Below are 18,636 nucleotides of genomic sequence, written 5' to 3'. Positions count from 1 at the left end.
TACATGAGAAAAATAAAAAAGAAAACATTAAAGAAGCAGGAGCCATCAGTGAGAATTTTACTTGTCAAAACCCCTACTTTTTTCTGAAAAATATCCACCGGACTTCTTGTTGAACTGTGCTGGAAAGGCAGCGTGGCACTGAGTGGTGACTGAGACAGGCAACATTGCCTCATTGCAGGGAGCTCAGCATTTGGGTGAGGGCTGTCCTGGTACTGGTGCCCAATGGGGACGTGGATGTAGGTCATGTCCACTCTTCCACAGAGATCGTCTGCTTTCCTGTGGCCATCTACTCCTAAGATCCAAATGCTCACAATGCAGGAGGTCTCTGTCTTCCTATACAGATTGTTTTCCTATACAGAACTTGTATAGAAGAAGGAAAATGGCTCGTAATCTTTACATAAACCTATTTGCCACAGCATGCCATTTGGGTATCTCAATGCCTGTCTCCTTTGCTTGCAATGTAATGACCATCTACACAGTTACATGTTCAGCTGCCCAACTGCCAGGACAAATGCCCAATTTATGGACAGATATAGGTATTGCATCTGGCTAGCCATGAAAACATGCTTCGTAAGAGAGAGCTTTTATTGTTCTGAGAAAGCAACTGTATTTTAAGGTCACCCCTATGCAAGGTGAAACTGCTGTGCAGCATCTCTCCAACCCAGAAATCAATTCATATTGCTGCTTTCCAGGGCAACTGCAACTTTGGTTTGAAATTCATTCTCCAAATCTTTCAATCAAGCTTTCCTGATCATTATAATACATAGAGATCTGCTGTGCCATGGCTGTATGATCATTAAATTGGGGGAAAAACTGCTACTGTGCATATGTTGACAACCAATTTATTCATTGCAAAATAGTAAAGCATTGAGTATCCATTCCGTGTCAGTTGGAGGGCACTGTGCTATATTTGTTGCCATCATCATTATAAGGGTTACAAATGATCTACCTGGAGCTCAGCATATATCTTCTAGGATGAAGTGTCAACACAAAGATAATAGGGGTGAATTTAGAGTACAGCTTTAGGTATGCTTGCCACTTTGCACTGTAAGTCAATAGATGTTGGTTGGAAACTGTGCAAAAAGAAAGCAGTGGAAGAAAAGTCTGATTTAGTAACCTCACTTTAGGCATTTTTGTTTGGAAGCTGATTGTTTACCCTGCCCAACACTGACAGCAGCTAAGTACAGTAAAAGTGATCTTCTTTTGAAGAATTTTTTTTGTCCTAATCTTCTTTTGTGTGGTTGTCATGAGGAGTACATGGAAGGAATAATCAGGAGACCAGATGGCATTTTGAATAGTGGGTCTATTCAGACATTTTCAAATCTCTAATTGGTCATTGGTTTTAAATGTTAATATACTTCACTAGTAAATCATTTCTATTCTCTCTTTTTGATGTTTGTAAAGAATTATGAAAGAAATAGATATATTACTAAGAGTGGTACCAAAAAATCAGCATTCAAGCAACGGTGCTAAGTAGTGACTGTGAACTCCAGCAAATATGAATAGGATGACTGTCATTCAAACTGATTAACAAGTGACAGGCTTAAGAGAAATGCAGGGACGTGTTTTGTGTTGTTATAAACTGGCAAAACTAGAATGACTTGGGTGGAACTGTACTGATTAACACCAGCAGAGAATGCAGTTTGATGTCTGTCGTTATATCCTTGCTTCATACAGCATTTCTTGCCTGGAGGAGAATGCATCAGGAGTGTCTCCTGCAGTACAGCAGGAGGAAACTTGTACAAATGGGTTTAGGTCAAAACAAATAGATCTGAACTTTCAAAGGACGTGTGTGGTATTAGATTGTGGATGAAATGCTGTGATTTTTTGCTCACTTAACATGCTGACTTAAGTAGGAAGTCATGGTGAGAAGCACCTCTAGAGAAGGCAAGTCAGGATACATTCCTAAAAAGTGCTCCCTTGGTACATTATCTGATGGTACGATGATAGGTGATGTGATGGTAGCCATCTGGTTCATCCTTGTTTAAAATGCTACGTGTGCTGGAGGAGGAGACAGCGTCTACAGAGCAGGGCACTGGCCTTGCTGAGATACGGCATTTCTGCTAGAGAGGAAGTTGCAGACGTGAAGCTGCGCTCCACTGGAAAGATAAAAGCGAGGAAGCAAAAGGAAGCCAACCAAAGGATGACAAGGGAACTCAGGCTGACATTACTGAAGGAAATTGCTCAAAGTTGCTGTTTCTTTCTAAGAATACATTCTTGGGGAACTTTTTGGTGAAATGCTGTCTCTGTACCCTGTTGTGACCCAGATTCTCTCTTACAATATCTTTTTATTTCAACTGGAAGCCTTCTGTATAGAAGTATTTGGTAGTTTTTCTGCCTACAGATATTATGAGACACAAAAGAAGGAATTAAAGTGAGAGAAGGAAGGGCTTGGAAAAGGAGCAGGTGCAGGTGCTATACCAAGGTACAGAGTGGAGTAGGGTCTGCCTTGGTGACTGTATACGGAGTGGTTTTCTGATCATATGATGGCTTCTGAGTCAAATCAAATACCAAACATCAAATTGGTAAGTGTAGATTTAAAGTAGATACCCATGCCCACACTACTAGTATTTGAGTATGGTGAGAAATACCTGCAGTACCTCTGGGCAGGATGGTGGGTGCTGACATTGCCCTAAATAGAGCAGGTTAATGGAATAGCATTAACACAGCTCTGAGGAGAGGCAACAGATCCAGGATTAAGTTACAGTTTACAGCAGAGAAAAAGTGAGGGAGAGGAACACCAGACAGGAGTCTGTCAAACTTACCTTGCCAGGTCTCTGTCTTTAAGTTTGACATGCACATTCATCACAGAGGCCTCTGACTGCTGGCTGTTCAAGACGCATTGGAACAGCAAGGTCCTCAGTGGACTTTAGACAAGCTTTGACACTGGTGAGGGTACAGAGAGCAATGCTTGGGATGGACTTTCTTGAAGGGAGCGTTAGTGGTGGATATGTAGCAAAAGGGAGATGGCCAGCCAGGATATGCTGCCTGCACAGCAAGGAAAATAAAGCTTTGGAAGCGCTTGCCTTTTTCAGCTTCTTTTCTTCAGTAAGCAATCCTTGCTTTGTGCCGGCCACAGCAATCTCCTGTTGATCACTGCCAAGGTGTGTGGAGCACTTCAGTGTCTGGGTTGAACACTTCTACAATTTAAAATGTTACTGTGTATGTGAGTCAACAATATAGTGCCTTAAAGAAGCAGAAAGATGTCGTATGCACTTGTTAAAGCATCTTGTTTCAGAGACATTTGGATCCACAGGGGTTCTTTGCACTTTTCATGATGCAGTTGACAAAATAGGATCAGGCTATACTGAGAACCAGCATCAACTCTGAAAAAAACCATCATCACTATATGTGAAGCGCAGATGGTGCTTTTGGTACTTGGTATTATAACTGTTTTTAAGTTTATTGGAGAAAAATATGGATTTTTAAATCCTACACCTGCATGCTGAGAGGAAGCATATGTAGAGACTCAGTGAATCCCTTGGTGTATTCTGAGTGGATCGTTACACGCTCGGAGCTGGAGTTTGCCTTTCTCACTCACCGTGAGCAGTATTTAATTCTGGAGTGGTTCTGCTGAAGTCAGATACAGGCATAATGGAAGATGAAAAGGACATATGGTTTCTGTCCTGTGTATTAATGGTCTGGTTGCAAAGATAAAAAGTATGTACAATTTTTTCTTTCATGTACCCTGTGCATATGCTTGTGCGTGCTTGGACACACCTGCACCCAAATGTGCGTGGCTGTATTTGATGCATTTTTGTACAGAGATGTCAGCAGGGTAAACAGAGCGGCTTACAGGGATTAGATCAGAAAGACTCCTAAGAACGACTTCTTTGCAAGAGTAACAGATCAAAGCTAGCTGGATGTTTAAATACAACTTCATGCAAATATCTGTGCGTTACTGTCCCATCACTGCCTCTGTGCCTTCTGTCAGTACTTTCCACGCTGCTGAGCCTGACTGGTACCTTACCTTGTTTTCTGCAATCATGGCATGTATGTGTTCCTTTGATATTGCTAGGGAACCTGTGCCCCCAATTTGTTGCTGGTCCTCTCAAGATGCTTTTGGAATGGTAATGTTGCTTTTTCATCATCCTTTTAGTTATATTTCTTTGCCTGTTTCTATGTTTCTTCCCAAGTCTTGCGCTTTCTGGAACATCCTTATGTTTCATAGAACGGCAGCTCAGAGTTACACTCAGCACCCCAAAAGTTAGATCATCTCAGGCATGGCCTCACTTTTTGCATGCAGAGAGGCACGTACTTTTGCCCTGTAATTCATATATGAAATTATGCCTTGGTCCAAGTGAGTGGATAGCTGTGTGCGCATATCTTTGTGTACTGTCTTCTCTCTTTCTACTCTTACCAGCTTCTCTCTAGGATGCTCAGATAGCTAAGCTAGCTTAGAGCTGGGTTCAGCGCTCTGATCCACCACAAGCTTCTTGGGAGTCTCTCTGCCTTTGCTCCCAGCTGGAGAATAAGGTCACTTCTCTAACTCACAGATGTGCTATAAGAATAAACTCACTGAGGCTTGTAGCCCTGTGTTGGGGAGAGCCATGTGAGTGCACAGTCATACAGGTAGGTTGCTCACTGGAGTCCTGTCTGCATGGAAACTTCTTTCCCCTTCCTTGATATTCTTGCTGTGATCTTGCTGCAGCCTGTGAAGAACACGATTCTCTCTCACAGCTGGTCATCCTCAGCCATGCTTGTAATGTGAAGGATGCATTTTGGAAACTTGCTTTTTATCTACAGTAAGGAAAAAAATTCTTATTCTGAGGCGCAGCAAATACACTGGCTTAACCCACCAAGATAATGCAAGAGAATTGAAGGTCCTCCTTTTACCATTAAGCGCCTGCTCCTTGTGAGAAGTGCAGTTTTCAGTTTCCCCTTTCAAGAATGCAGTGGGAGGCCGAAGCAGATTTTTCTTGTCAAGTTTTTACCTCTTTTGTGAGCTTTTAGATGGCTTTTTGACACGGGGAGCTAAAGGGCAGAAATATCAAATAGTAGCTCTTCTCCCATGCCAGAATGTCACATTCTTTCCTCCTTGGGCTGTGCGATCTGAAAGCAGGGTGTTTGCATAGTAAGTGCCATGTCAAGTCAAGGTTAAAACAGGATTATTTATTCCTTTTTTCAACTCAGGATCAAAGTACAGTGCACATTGTATGGAAATCACATTTGAAACAGCTGAGTTCAATTACCTTCTCAAATAATTGTCAGGAACATGCAGTTGCTTTTGAGGTGGAGGGTATTACTTACAGGAAAACCTGACCTTGGACATACTCACATGGCCCTCTGATTTCAATGCATGGCTCTTCAGGCAGAATGTAAATCCTGCTGAGGGTCAAATCCAAGCTGCTGAATAGCAACATCAGTCAGTCAGGGGCCAGATACTGCCAACTAATCAGACATCCTGCCATTGGGATCTCAGAAAAAGGACTTGCGCCAAGCATGCCGGAGTGTAGTTTGCTGCTGTATTTTGGCTTGTATGTGCTGGCCACGACATATCCTGAGGGTATGGCAGTCCGGCTCCGCTTATCGCCAAAACCAAGCTCCTTGTCAGGGCGATGAATGTTTTCAAGCGTTGGGTGGCCATGTGAGAAACCTGCTGCAACCGCCTGCTGGCTTCGGCTGCGCCACCTGCGTCGAGGGGAGCAGGCCTGCGGGACCGCCTGTTAGCACAGCTGCAGAGGCATCGCTGTTGCCTGTGAGTTTATATCTCAGTTCCAGAATTGCACTCCTCTATTTGTTCCTCCCAAGGACAACTTTTAAACTTCCCTGATGCCAGTTCCAAGTGGGTGGAGCGGTGGCAAAAGAAGCTGCTTTGATTTAAGCGAGTGAGGGGGCAGTGCTACTCTGTCTGCCTGATTATTTATCTCCCTAGTTACACACAGCACTTGCTTTCTCTGGAGTGATTCAAGCATATCATAACCTCTTGCTTTAGCTCTTTTATCATGCTGGTTTGCTGCTACAGTTCAGTCAGAAATCTGTCTTGGCCTCTGCAGAGCAGAGGATGTCATCTCATTTTATTGGGCTCTGATGTGCCTCCCCCATGTTTTTTCAAATTTCCCGTTTATCATGCGGAAGGCTCTGAGAACTGTATTGGATGCTTTTGGGCTGGGCAGAATAGGCTCTGACAGTATTAAAAGCCTCCCTCTGATGTCATCTAGAGATAAATGGGTGTGAGGACGGGTGCTCAGCAAGGCTTGCTGTGTCCCGGAGCATGCCATCTCCAGGAATGCAAAGAGCATCTCACTGCACTCAGGGATTCTCAGAGAGGTTTTAAGCAAAACATCCATTGATTTCAGCATGAGCAGTAGCAGACTTATGGTTTTTCTCCAGCCCCCTGCTCTGCTATGGATGCGTTCACACGTACAAACACTAGAAGCGGTGTATGTGAGATCTGAGCTTAGATTCTGGGTCAGTGGAAATCCTGAAGTCAGTATGCAATCTGGATTTTGCTTTATTACATAGAAGCCTATTTACTTCTCTCCTTCTCAGGTACAATTACATTCCCATACCTGGTACCTCGTGTTACTCTCCAACATTTTTTGCCATGTGTAGGGGATTGCCTCCTCATCACTTACTCTGGGTCAATTTGGAATCGCCTGAAGAAATGTGGGATACAGTATCTCCTGGACGGTCCTTTCGGCGATGATGCCTAATGAGACTGTGTGATGTACAATGTAGAAGAAAGAACATATGGACTAGACTGTGCTTGAGTTTTTGGGAATAAGTGAATGACATAAAGAGGGGAGGGGAAGATCACCTAATAGTGTAGTCCCTCATATGTGTCCCATGAATTCTTGTGTTGCACATGAGTCCATGCATATGAAGTACATGGAGGTGGACAAACTCTATACTTTTCATATTGCCAGATGTCTCTGCCGCTCCTTCCTTCTCACACTCTTCCCCTGCTCCAGCATGTTGTCTCTCCGACGCAATACAGTCCTTCACGAACTTCTCCAGCGTGGGTCCTTCCCACAGGCTGCAGTTCTTCAAGAACTGCTCCAGCATGGGACTTCTCCATGGGATACAGTCCTTCAGGAACAGACTGCTCCAGAGTGGGTCCCTCATGGGCCACAGGTCCTGCCAGAAAACCTGCTACTGCGTGGGCTCCTCTCTATGGGCTGCAGTTCCTGCCAGGAGCCTGCTCCAGTGTGGGCTCTCCATGGGCTGCAGAGTGGACATCTGCTCCACCATGGTCGTTCATGGGCTGCAGGGGTACAACCTGCTTCACCATGGTCTTCTGCATGGGCTGCAGGGGAATCTCTGGTCCGGCACCTGGAGCATCTCCTCCCCTCCTTCTTCTGACCTTGGTGTCTGTGGGGCTGTTTCTCTCACATTTTCTCACTCCTTTCTCAGCTGCTGTTATGCAGCATTTTTTACCCTTTCTTAAATATGTTATCACAGGGGCACTACCAACATTGCTGACAGGCTCAGCTTTGGTCAGCCGCAAGTCCATCTTGGAGCCAGCTGGAGCTGGCTCTGTCCGACACGGGGGCAGCTCCTGACGTCTTCTCACCAAAGCCACCCCTGTAGCCCCCCCAAAACCTTGCCAGCTAAACCCAATACATAGGATTAGAGAATCTTGATTAGAGCATCTTGTAGTTTTGGATTTGCCAAGGACGTTCTGATTCTCTTGCTGGAAAGTGTCCAGCCAGCGCGAGTTTTGGAAGCTTAGTTTGTATAAAAGAGCATTTGTGTGTGTGGAGGGGGACGGGTAGCAGAGAGGTGGCAAGTAGCTGGTGCTTACTTGTTGTGGCAATTCCTTCCAGAGACAATGTACCAAGAGCTGGGGTTTCACTTTACAGCTGCTGAGCTGAGGGTTGAGAAGAGTTGGTTTCTCCCTCTTTGTGCATCTCAGACTTTAGGGAGAAGAATTGATTTAATTTCATCTCCTCTGATTCTGATTAATGAAAAGTCATTTCTGCTGGTCCTGGGCAGAAAAAATAATCTTTGACTATTTTGTAACTTTGCAGATATATGTAGGTGCATGGCAGGAAGTTCTATAATTCTAGAAATTATGACAAGGCATCCATAAAGATGAGGCTGAAACCCTATGCAGCAGCATTGTAGCTTAGAGAGTTATTTAATACCTATTAATGAAACTGCTGAAGCATAAATACTCTCAGCTCAAACAGATTTTGTTAACTCCTTTGTGCTGGCAGTTTCGGAGTGGAATAGCAGATCATTCACAGCTGTCTGGCAGGATGCTGTTCCCTCCGTTCAGTACAAGAGTTTGTATCATGGGGGCAAGAGCTGGGCTCATAGGCAGGAGGAGGAATTGCGGGAGTACGTGGGCAGGCAGCAGGAGGCAGGAGCCCTTTTACAGGCTTAGTCCTGGTGTCCCCTGGGCCATAGAGAAACTGCACTTGCAGCTGTGATTGCAACACAGATGTTCCCAGAATAGTTTTTGCTCATCATATTTAATAGGGAGGGACTTCAGCCTTCCTGTGAGGGATGCTGGGTGTGTGGGCACTTCAGTCCCTGCCTTGGTATTGCTACCCCCTTTGGCAGAGGGGAGCAGTGCAGGGTCACCCCTGTGCATGTACAGAGGCCGAGTTTGTCCCGCTTAATGGCAAGCGGTTAACAGAGCACTCCTGGGCTTTTCAAGTAGACACCGGAGAGAGAAGTACCAGCAAGGGGCGATCCAGTACAGCCAAGATTATGACCACTTCTTGGGGTTCCTGAATCTTTGCAGGGATTTTAAAGATCCTAGAGCTAACAGTCCAATAACGCAGCTGTCTCAGTTAAGTGTCTCTGAAGTCCCTTTCCTTTTATTCTAGTTTCACAGTGTTTACTCACAGGTTCAAAGATCCTGGGTATGGCTCCTGCACATCATGGGACTGGCATATAAATAATCACTATTTAAAAGGAAGAACAATGCGTGTTGGATAATTTGCATGAAAATTTTTGACTCGTTATGGGACACAAGGATATCTTTTCTTGACATTCTTTGAAACACAGGATTAAAAGAAATACATAAGTTGAATTTCCCGGGCAATAACATGATTCCAGAAGTTAAGGCTTAAGAAAGAACAGTTGTTAACATGAAATCGATAATAAATGAGAGTGAGCAATTTTATAATCCATTTGCTTCTGGGGCATGCCTACACAAGAAATGTAGTGAAATTGTTCTGGAGGCTGATTTAATTAGAATTGGTACAAACTCCCTGTGTGGACTGTAAGATAGGTTAGGTTTGCATTGTGCCGTGAAGTGTGATTCTTGGCATGTGTAGACAGGCCACAGATTGCTAATTATAATAAGTGGTGAAGCTGCACCAGGTCAGGTTTCTGCCATGCAGTATCTAAGCACAAGCTCATATGGCATGCACCAAAATCTGTGCTGTGTCCTCTGTCTGCCAAACCAGTCATTTGAATGTAAGAGTCACACTTCAGTGATCTTTAAGAAACACTGAATTAAAAACAGTGACAAAGAGTAGCAAAAATATGTTGATCATGGAGTTGGGCTTGTTGTAGGGCCAGACCTTCAGCTCTGTCAGTGGCAGCTCAGGCAGAGTTTTCACATCATGCTGCAGCCAAACAGGAATCTCATGCAACTTTTTAAAACTAAAGAGGTGCTTTGACTTCCTCCCACTGCCACTTATGCCTAAAGAACTGCTCTGGAGCACTGCTCAGCAAAGCAGAGTGCTGGCTCCAGTAACCACCCCATCCCCAAATTTTCCATTTGCAGGCTGGGAAAGGCCCTTTTGCATCCCTGGGGTGTCACCAGAGGAGTCATGAGCTTGTAGGCAAGATGAGGGACTGGATCTGTGTGTTGTGTGCTTGCTGTCTCCGGAGATGAACTGTCTCTGTCTAGTACTGGAGCACTTAGGATCAAAAGCTTCCCATACAGAGCCTGCTGCCTTAGCCTGTTCAACAAAGCGCGAGGATGGTTTCTGGCTCGTCTGTTCAATCAGGCTTTTAATTAGTTACCAGCTATCCTCATGGTGAGGAGTTGGTGCCTGATGTTCTTGAGGTACTTATTCAAGCATTCACATTTATGCGAATGCGTTCTTTTTATATTGGATTTCAGGCAGTCACAAGCTGTAGTAAGGAATTAAATGTCATGTAAAGAAGAAATGTGACCCATTGATCAAGATCCGCTGCCCTGCCAGTCTATCCTGGCTGTGAATTGGCTGTTGTCTCAACTACAGAGCCTGGTTTTTAAGTTGAAGCTATACTGGCTCATGCTCTTAGATCTGGAGGTCCCCAGAGTGGCCCATTCAAAAAAGAACTGATGATTGCCTTTTCAAGCATCCATATGCAGAATGACAGGTGTTTATACAACACACACACATAAGCTGCAGACATACGTTACTGCAGTTCTTGCACTGGTCGCATCATTGGGGTGCTGCAAAATGTTTCCTGGGTGCGTATATGCACTGCTTGACTACTTCCAAAGAACTGGGCTGTGGGCCTGAACCCCAGACAGGTGAGGGCATGTCCCGCTATACTGAAAAACAAGTCCTTAGCAAAACCACAATACATAGAAGCACTCAGCAGCTTCTTACCTGCTCCCATGCTGCAGCAGTGCTGCAGCTGGGTCTGCCATCACTCCACACCCATGTCAGAGAACATGGCATGACCAAATAATCACAAAAACTCAAAAGTCATCTCAACATAATCAAGGAATATATTTTTAACTGGAGAGTTAAGACAGAGATAGCAAGCAAGATGCAATCTATTTCCCCCTTTAAACTTGTCCCATACAAGGGAGCAGATCTCCCCATGATGTAAATCAGCATAGCTCCGCTGACTGGAGAGAACAATTGTAATTTATCCTGCCTGAAGGTCTGCACAGAAGGTGTTTGAGGTTTCTTGCAATTCATTGGAGACTTGTGACATTGAGAGCAGGCATTTGAGCTCCACTGTCCTCTAGAGCGATTTGCAGCACAGGCAACTTATAATTACAAACACTTGATAAATCTCCCTCAGAGAAACTGAGGAGTTTGGTAAGATGCTTGAGTCAGAGATGGCTGATTTCACTTCTTGTAAGAAAGCCGTATTTCTGCGATTTTGATCTCGGCACAAAGGCACTGTGCAGCAATACTATGGAAGAGGTTCTGAGGGTTCAGCCAAGCTTTAAAGTATTTCAAGGATCTTCTTTATCTTGTGGAGATCAGTGGGTTCCTTTCCAGCCGAGCTGAAAAGCCTGGGGGAAACAAAAAGAACCTATTTCAAGCCATTTTTTGTGAGAACAATACCTCTCTGCAACACGTGACACCTTATGCAGCTGGTAAATACCATTCCCTGTCAGCTACCTAATCTTTTTTAGCAGTGTTTGGCCACCTACACCTGACCACCAAATTTCCACTCTGTTTGCCTCTGCTGACATTTATATAATAAAGAGCTACTAACTGCTCTTTTATCAGCCCAGGAGGAGACAAATATGATGGGCACCATACAGCAGCACTCAGAGGTATGCTGCTACCTGTATATCCAGCCTCTGTAATGGTTATATTGAGCCATTGCTCAGAAAAAAATGCTACTGGGTGCTTGGATATGATTTAACTCTCTTGTTTCTGGGACGAAAATGGATGCTGTTATATGCTAACTCCTTTCTCTGCTGGATGTCTTATTATTGTTAAAGATTTCAAAACAGTGTGATATAAAGGAAACACAGGGCTTTGGGCATGGGCTTTTCTGTCAGGCATATTTAGGTATCACTTGCGTTGCGCAATGCAACCAGTGAGCACAGAAATGGAGCTGACAGTCTCTTCTTTCTCATCTTGCCATCTCCAGTCATGGGTGGGGACTTCTGGGTCTGAACATGAACAGCAGAGAGGAAGAGGAGAATGTCCTGCCTGCAGGGTTCAGCACGTCCGGAGCTTTCCGGATTCCCCCTGTTCTTCCCTTCTACTCTCCAGAATCAGGATTTCCTGGGCAGCTGTATATATACACATCTTGCTGGTTGGTACGCACCACTGGGAATGGCATTTAAGTGTGGTCTTCAGTTGTTCTGCTGGTGGGTCTGTGTGAAGTCTTGCATTACCAGTCACACAGAGCCTTGCCCTCCTGTGTGCCCGAGAGTCACATTGTGAAAAGTACCATGGTCATTTCTCACTTGATGTCTGGTAGCACAGGAACGTGGCTTTTTGCTAGTGTTCCTGTGATCCGCCAGCTTCAAGGACCTGAAGAATTTAGAGCAATTTAACTAAGACTGCTATCCCCCAGGGACAGAGCTGCCCTGAGAGCCAGTTGACAGTGAAGGTTTTAACCTTGATTTCAGTATCTACAGAAACATGGAGTTTTTCTGAGTTCATAAGTCTGGAAAGTGGTCAACAAGATTACCTTACCTTGTTCACTTGTGATGGAGAGTAAGGCTTTATAATGATACATCCATGCCTGGTTAGAGCTGGTGTTTATTAAAGATGAGTACAATTTTGCTAAGAGGTTGTTAGAGTAAAATGCATAAGGAAAAAAATTATACTGCAAACAATAACAAGGTCCCAGAATTGCCTTGAACTGTGCAATTGAGATTCTCAAGCACTGTCAGATCATCTCTGCATAAGACTGAACTGCTGACATTTGTTTAATTACAATATATTTATGAAACGGAGCAACATTCCTAATCACTCGTGTATGCTTGCATTATGTCTTTTGTGCAATATCTTTATTCAATTTGAATAAATTTTCATTAAAATGATGAGAAAATTATTTATTTTGCAACCGTTGGACACAGAGATCACACTGTACTTATAGCTTATATAGGATTTTGGAGTACTCATCATCTTGTAGTAAAAAATCATTGCTGAGCAAAAGCAGTCTTTCTGAGAAGGGGAGCCCTGCAGAAACACAGTGAAATTGTGGTTCAGCTAAGATAATGCCATTTCAGTAAGCTCAAGATGCTCCTCACAGTACCAAGTAAACTTACCCAGGCGTTGATGTTTGAAGGTTGTGTTAGGATTTCCTGTATTGTTTTCAGAGTGTTTTTCTGAATCCATGATTAAAAATTAGCAGATTTGCCTAGCTGCAGGTTAGTGAAGTATGAGCTTTTCTTGAAGCTTTTTAGAAGCTGAGGTATACTAAAAATTCCCTCTAGTTGCTCTGCGCTCCTGAAGCAGGAGTATGGAACAGCAGAAAGCCTTGCTATTGTTGGACTTTTTGGAGAATGCCATTTTGCTAAGGGTTTGGGCATTGTGTCTCTAGTATCGGAGGCAAAGTGAGAAAGGTGTAAATGAAGTCATTTCAGCATCATTGCAGTCATTGATTGCTCTGCAAACCCTGTGCTGTTGGAAAACGCAAGCACATAGGAAAGATGGGGAATGGGATGTGGAATCTGCTAGTGAGTGAGTGGCAGAGTGTGGCTGTGCCGCTGTAGGAATCAAAGATCAGAACAAGCACTGAAAGCTAATCCATAAGATGACTCATGCGATAAGAACTTATCAGGATGATGAAGTATGTGAGGTCTGTGTGGTCTGTTGCAATTAATGCGCTATGAATAAGCAAGGCAGATTATGGGTGTTGGTATTCATAGCCATGCTATGTGGTACATGCATGTCAGTGCTACTGACAGCGTGGAGAATTCAGCAATAATCAATAACTTCCAACTGTTTGGCCCTAATCATTAGCATTTAGTAAGCCAGAACAGCCTTCTTCTAAATAATTAAAAGGTTTTGGAAACATGCATCATAGAACTACAAGATTTGTTCTTCAGGGCGACATGGTTGTTACATTGAATTGCCTGTCTAGATTGTCAGGTTGTGGACACTGGCATTTTACATACCTGTACCACTCTTCACATTCCCTACTGGGAAGCCTTGCAGATTTTAACAAATTTGCAATCAGACTAGAAGGAACAAACGCGAAGCCATTCCAGGCAGACCTTTGAGAAACTATAATTTGAAAATGTGGCTCAGAGCTAGGAAAGGGCAAAGAGTTTTGCAGTAAAATACTGATTCTCCAGAGAATTCTAAAAGGAGGGTCTGGAAACTGCAGCAGCTAAGAGAGAGGGTTTGTTTCAAACTGCAATAAAGCACTTGGAGTATCCATGTAACTTTTGTGAAGAAAATCTGTCTCTGGAAGCTGCTGCACTTGTCTTTGAATGAGTTATTGTCTCTTAGCAAGCCTTAGGGTGTTGTTGAAATCCTTCCTTGCAAGGCTTGAGGGATGAAGACAACCATTTTAAGGATCGCACTGCGATCATCCCCATGAGACCTGACATTGGGGAACAGGAGACCAATGACAGCCAGTGTTTTCTATGTCTAGAACTGCTGTCCTTGTTTCCCATAATTTCCAACATACTGAGCGGCTTAGTGCCAGGTAAGTTTTAAAAAGAGATGCTCTCTTAAGAACAAATAGTCACTGCCAGCAGGGTTGCAAGCTGGGACTACTAAAAGATGATCTGATGAGGGTAGTTAACTGCAAATGGGATGTGGATTTCACTCTAATAGTTTATCAACAGGAGCTTTCTGAAAAGCTCTTAAGTGTGCTGCCAAATCCAGCTTCCAAAGCAAGGAAAGTAATACAAGTCCAATATTGTTAATGTCAGTGGTTTCTGGCTAATTATCTGTTACCTGAAAAAAATCACTGAAGAGCACAGAGCATTGTTTAAGCCTTGCTTTGTATCTCTTTATTCAGATACTATGATCCTTTGTTATAAATATATTTTCCTCCTCAAAGACCTCTAGCTCTCATAGTAGACTCTATAGGATATATAGTTCTTTTGATACACCCAGAAAACACTTCTGCAGTTAAAAGGAAATTATAATTTAAAAAATGTATATGTGTGCCCAGGTTAGTACTTCCTGAAAGAAGAGAAAACCTATAAGGAGAACAATAATGACTTACGTTGCTCAAACAATTATTTTGTCTGCCTTCTATTTTATTTTGAACTCCCATTTAAGCAACTCTATAAGTCTTCTAATGCTGATATCTACTCTTTGGTCGTAATGTTTCCCTGCTGCCTAGTTAAAGTAAGGAGAAAAGAAGCCTTGTGTTCCATATGTTTATTGAGGGAATTTTTTGTGTGTGCAGTTCACATAAAATTGCATCCATTCGGCTCATGATCCATAGTGCAATTCCATTAACAAAGCAGCACTCTACCTTTTGTGTGTGCTGTTATGCTTAAAGCCCATTCCTGTTGTTGTGTCTCCCATAAAAATAGAAGTTTTGCAGGTGATTTAGTTTAGTTCATTTCCAGTTCTGTTCTATTTTCTTTGTAGCCCAAATAACTTTTTAGAAAATATTTGATAGAATCATTTTCATTTTTCCATTCAAGATAAAACTTGTACTGAAAGTAGAATGCATTTATTTGGTCAAAATTTTCAATTATATAAAATGGGAAGTTGATTTTTTTTCCACTTTCTTTCACTCTGTTTTACTCCCTACACCTTTGGGAGCTGAGATACTCTTTTCTGTAAAAGACGAAGAACACACATGGCATTATGTGCCATTTCTGTGTAGCACCAAGGGCTCCCTGTGCATACAGGGTTTATAAAGCTCTTGATTCGGCCTGAAATTGTGTATCCTTCCAAAACAAGGACAAACAATGGCCTAGCTCAAAACGTGCTAGACAGGAGCACAGTTTTCATAGGGGCCTCAGAATCGAGAGTTCTTCTAAAGCCTGTGGCCACTGTTTCTGACTGAACTTGTTGAGTTTAACATGTTGCTGTGTTGTTGCTTCACAAGGACATCCCTGAGGAAGCCCTCCATAATTTGGGATATCTAGAAATTACACATTCAAGGTAAAGCATTCCACCTTGGCAGACCTACCCCAACAAGTGTCCAGCAAGGACACTCTACAGGATTGTTGAGGTTTAATAAATGGGGCTGAGTTCTCCATTGCAATTCAATGCCTTGACCAGAGACCCTAGAGTAAGGCAAACTTGTTTGCTGTCCTGTTTACAGAAAGCCTGTCAGTGGCTAGGCTGCTTATTGCCTGATGTACTGACAAACATGGTCTTGTGGCTTCTACATACTCTCCAGCCATCTGCCCGCAACCCTCTGGCATCTCTCTGATGGCATCTCTTTCTTTTTGTGCTTTCTACAGCACCTAGTGTGGTGAAGTCTTGGGCTATGGAAAAGCAAGAGTCATATAATGATAGCTATAAGCTACCTCATTGAGCCTGCCTGTTTGTGCCTTTGTGTCATAAAGCCTGTGGTTTCTGAGAGGTAAGGAGGAAACTGGAGGAAAACAGAGGGAGCAAAAAAACCCAGGAATATTTTCCTGCTCTGAAGTGTGGGCTGAGAATCTGCCTGAAATGTGAGAATATATGCGTGGAAGCATGCAATAGAAAAACATCTAAATGAGACTCCTTAGTGTGATGAGAGCAGCTTACCAGCCTTCATGCATCGCACATACAGTTGTTTTTTTCAAATGAAACTGGAAATCAGCAGCTGCTCTTTCCCCTCCAAGTTAGACAGACTGCCGGGCTTGTGCTGCGCTGCTGGCCTGGGAAGGGCATCGGGGACTTTCTTCACCCTTTCCATACGCTGCTGTATTACTCACTCTGGCATGGTGGAGAGAGTGCCCCTTTTTAGAAACAGCATCACTGGACATTTGCTAAGGCAGGTTGCCAGATTTAATAACTGATGGCTAGGAGAAAATTCTGCGTCCCTGTCTTCTGACCTCAAGCAACATTGAAATATGGCACATAACAATGCACATATGACCCCTTGGAGGTGATTGCTCGGTACCATTTTCCATTCTCTCCCTCTCTTCCCCTCTTCCTCTTTTTCTAACCTTTCCCTTCCCATTTCATCTGTTCAGCCTGTTTGTGTATCTCTTCACCTGGCTTTTAGAATATATTACCTGAGTTTTAGGATATATTCCTATTTCCAGGTACAAAATTAAGATATTGCTAAGTGTCGTCATAGATAATATAATAGTAGATCCCTTTCTCTGAAATGTGCTTTTAGGTATTACCTTGGTCAGTAATTTAATTGAATTGGATAGTGACAACACACTGACATTGTTAAGGTTAATGACCCAATGATTTACAAGACAAGGCACATTTACCGGCAAATGGATTTTAGTAATTGTTCTACTGAACAATGAGAATAACAATTTGTACATTGATCCACAAAGTTCTACAGCAAAGCCTCTGTTCTTACTTCGCCAATGCCCCTGTCCATAAATTCAGTGTCACTCAGAAAATGTTTTCTCAGCCCTGCTGTATATTAACTGCATTGCACTGAATTTCAAATTATTTCCTTCAACGTGATCCACAGCTTTTGCTGCCTGTAAGGAGCATAGCTGGGTACGAAGACGGCAAGAGAGAGCAGAGGAAGATGGGAGGATGTGACCTGTCCAGGTAGGGCAGTGTTTGTCTTGGCTACGTTGGTCTAAGAGTTTCTCCAGTCAGTGGTTGCATCTCTTTGACACGTGTTTAATGTCTGTTTCAATAGATTTGGATTGTTCTGTTTTCTTTGCCAAAATGTGTGGGAGGCCATGCCAAATGGAGTGGGAGAATTCTTGTTTAGTCAGGGCTATTATCCTTATTGAGTAACTTCGTAATCTTTTACAACACAAAGTGTCTGTTTTCCTTGAATTAGTGGTCATTGCCATTGCTTAGAGTTTGCTTGAAGTACTTTCTCTTAATTCTTTATCAGTTAAATCCCAGATCATCTATTCTTTATTCTTTTTTTTTTTTTTTGACAATTTGGTTTCTTGCTTTGAAGCCCATAATCAATTAATTCATTTTGCTTGAATCCCTTAAACATTGTGAGAAGAGTAACTTTACTGGAGCCCGGAATTTTGTGAATGTTGAAGATCGACTGAAAAAGAGCATAAGAAGTCTTCAGCCAGAGCCTTTAAACTCCTGGATATAAATTGTCTGGATTGCTGGTTAAAGATTCTGATTGTAAGAGATGGTGTTTAACATCCTTATCAATTAATTATTACTGGAAAATGAAGTATTTAATCAGCATTGATCTGTTGTAAGGCTACATCACTGGCATTAGCTGAAACACAGAACAGAAGTGTTTATTGAACATAGTTGTCTTTCTTGCAGTATTATTGACAATGTTATCATTTCCATAGTGGTAATGGACCAGTAGCTGTTGGTTAGATACTCTTTGTTACAATACACTTTATAAACTTCATTTTATTGTCCTTAGCTTTATTGACCATTGATTTCTTCAGTTGTCCTTTTGCTTCCCTTATTAATTTTGTGTCATTCCGGGGTTCTAGTGTATTGATGCCAACTTTCTCTCTTTTACATTTGATATTTATTGGCATTTCCCCCTGTTTATAACTACTTTCACTCCCCCATCATGCCACAATGAGATTGCTTCGTCAAGGTTTTATTGCAATTATCAGCCTTGTGTTCTTCATTATGCTGCATGTGATATACCCAAGTAAGATTGCAAGGCTTCTGCCCTTCAGCACTATGTTCAATACAGCATTGTGCTTAGGCCTCTATTGGATATTCGATAGCAATATTTTTTAACAAATAAATACCTCTCTTTTTATCGTTGAAAGTAAAAAGCAAAAATGAAGAAGAAAATGACATTTTAAAATTATTCTGTGCTAAAATGACATAAGTATGAACTAAATGGAAATAACCATGTTCTTTTAGTTTAAAGAAGAATTTTCTAGCTGTAGTTATCCAGTACAATGATAGTGGTGGTATGTTGGTGAGTTTTTTGACAGGTACATAGGTTATTTATTTCTCTCAGTGGGCCCACAGCCTGCAG

At 42.7% G+C, this 18,636-nt stretch overlaps 1 long non-coding RNA gene across 1 annotated transcript in view; it reads left to right on the top strand.

Moving 5' to 3' along the window:
- Positions 1-18,373, top strand: part of LOC127021583 (uncharacterized) — an 88,440-nt gene extending 70,067 nt beyond the window's left edge. Inside the window, exons 2-3 of the long non-coding RNA XR_007767240.1 lie at positions 17,170-17,252; positions 17,671-18,373. This is a non-coding gene — a long non-coding RNA (uncharacterized LOC127021583). The remainder of the gene's footprint in view (positions 1-17,169; positions 17,253-17,670) is intronic.
- Positions 18,374-18,636: the final 263 nt, after the last annotated feature.

The sequence above is a fragment of the Gymnogyps californianus genome, chromosome 13, assembly GCF_018139145.2.
Source record: "Gymnogyps californianus isolate 813 chromosome 13, ASM1813914v2, whole genome shotgun sequence".
NCBI lineage: Eukaryota > Metazoa > Chordata > Aves > Accipitriformes > Cathartidae > Gymnogyps > Gymnogyps californianus.
The sequence above is the reverse complement of the archived record's forward strand: the minus strand, read 5'-3'. Positions and strand labels throughout refer to the sequence as shown.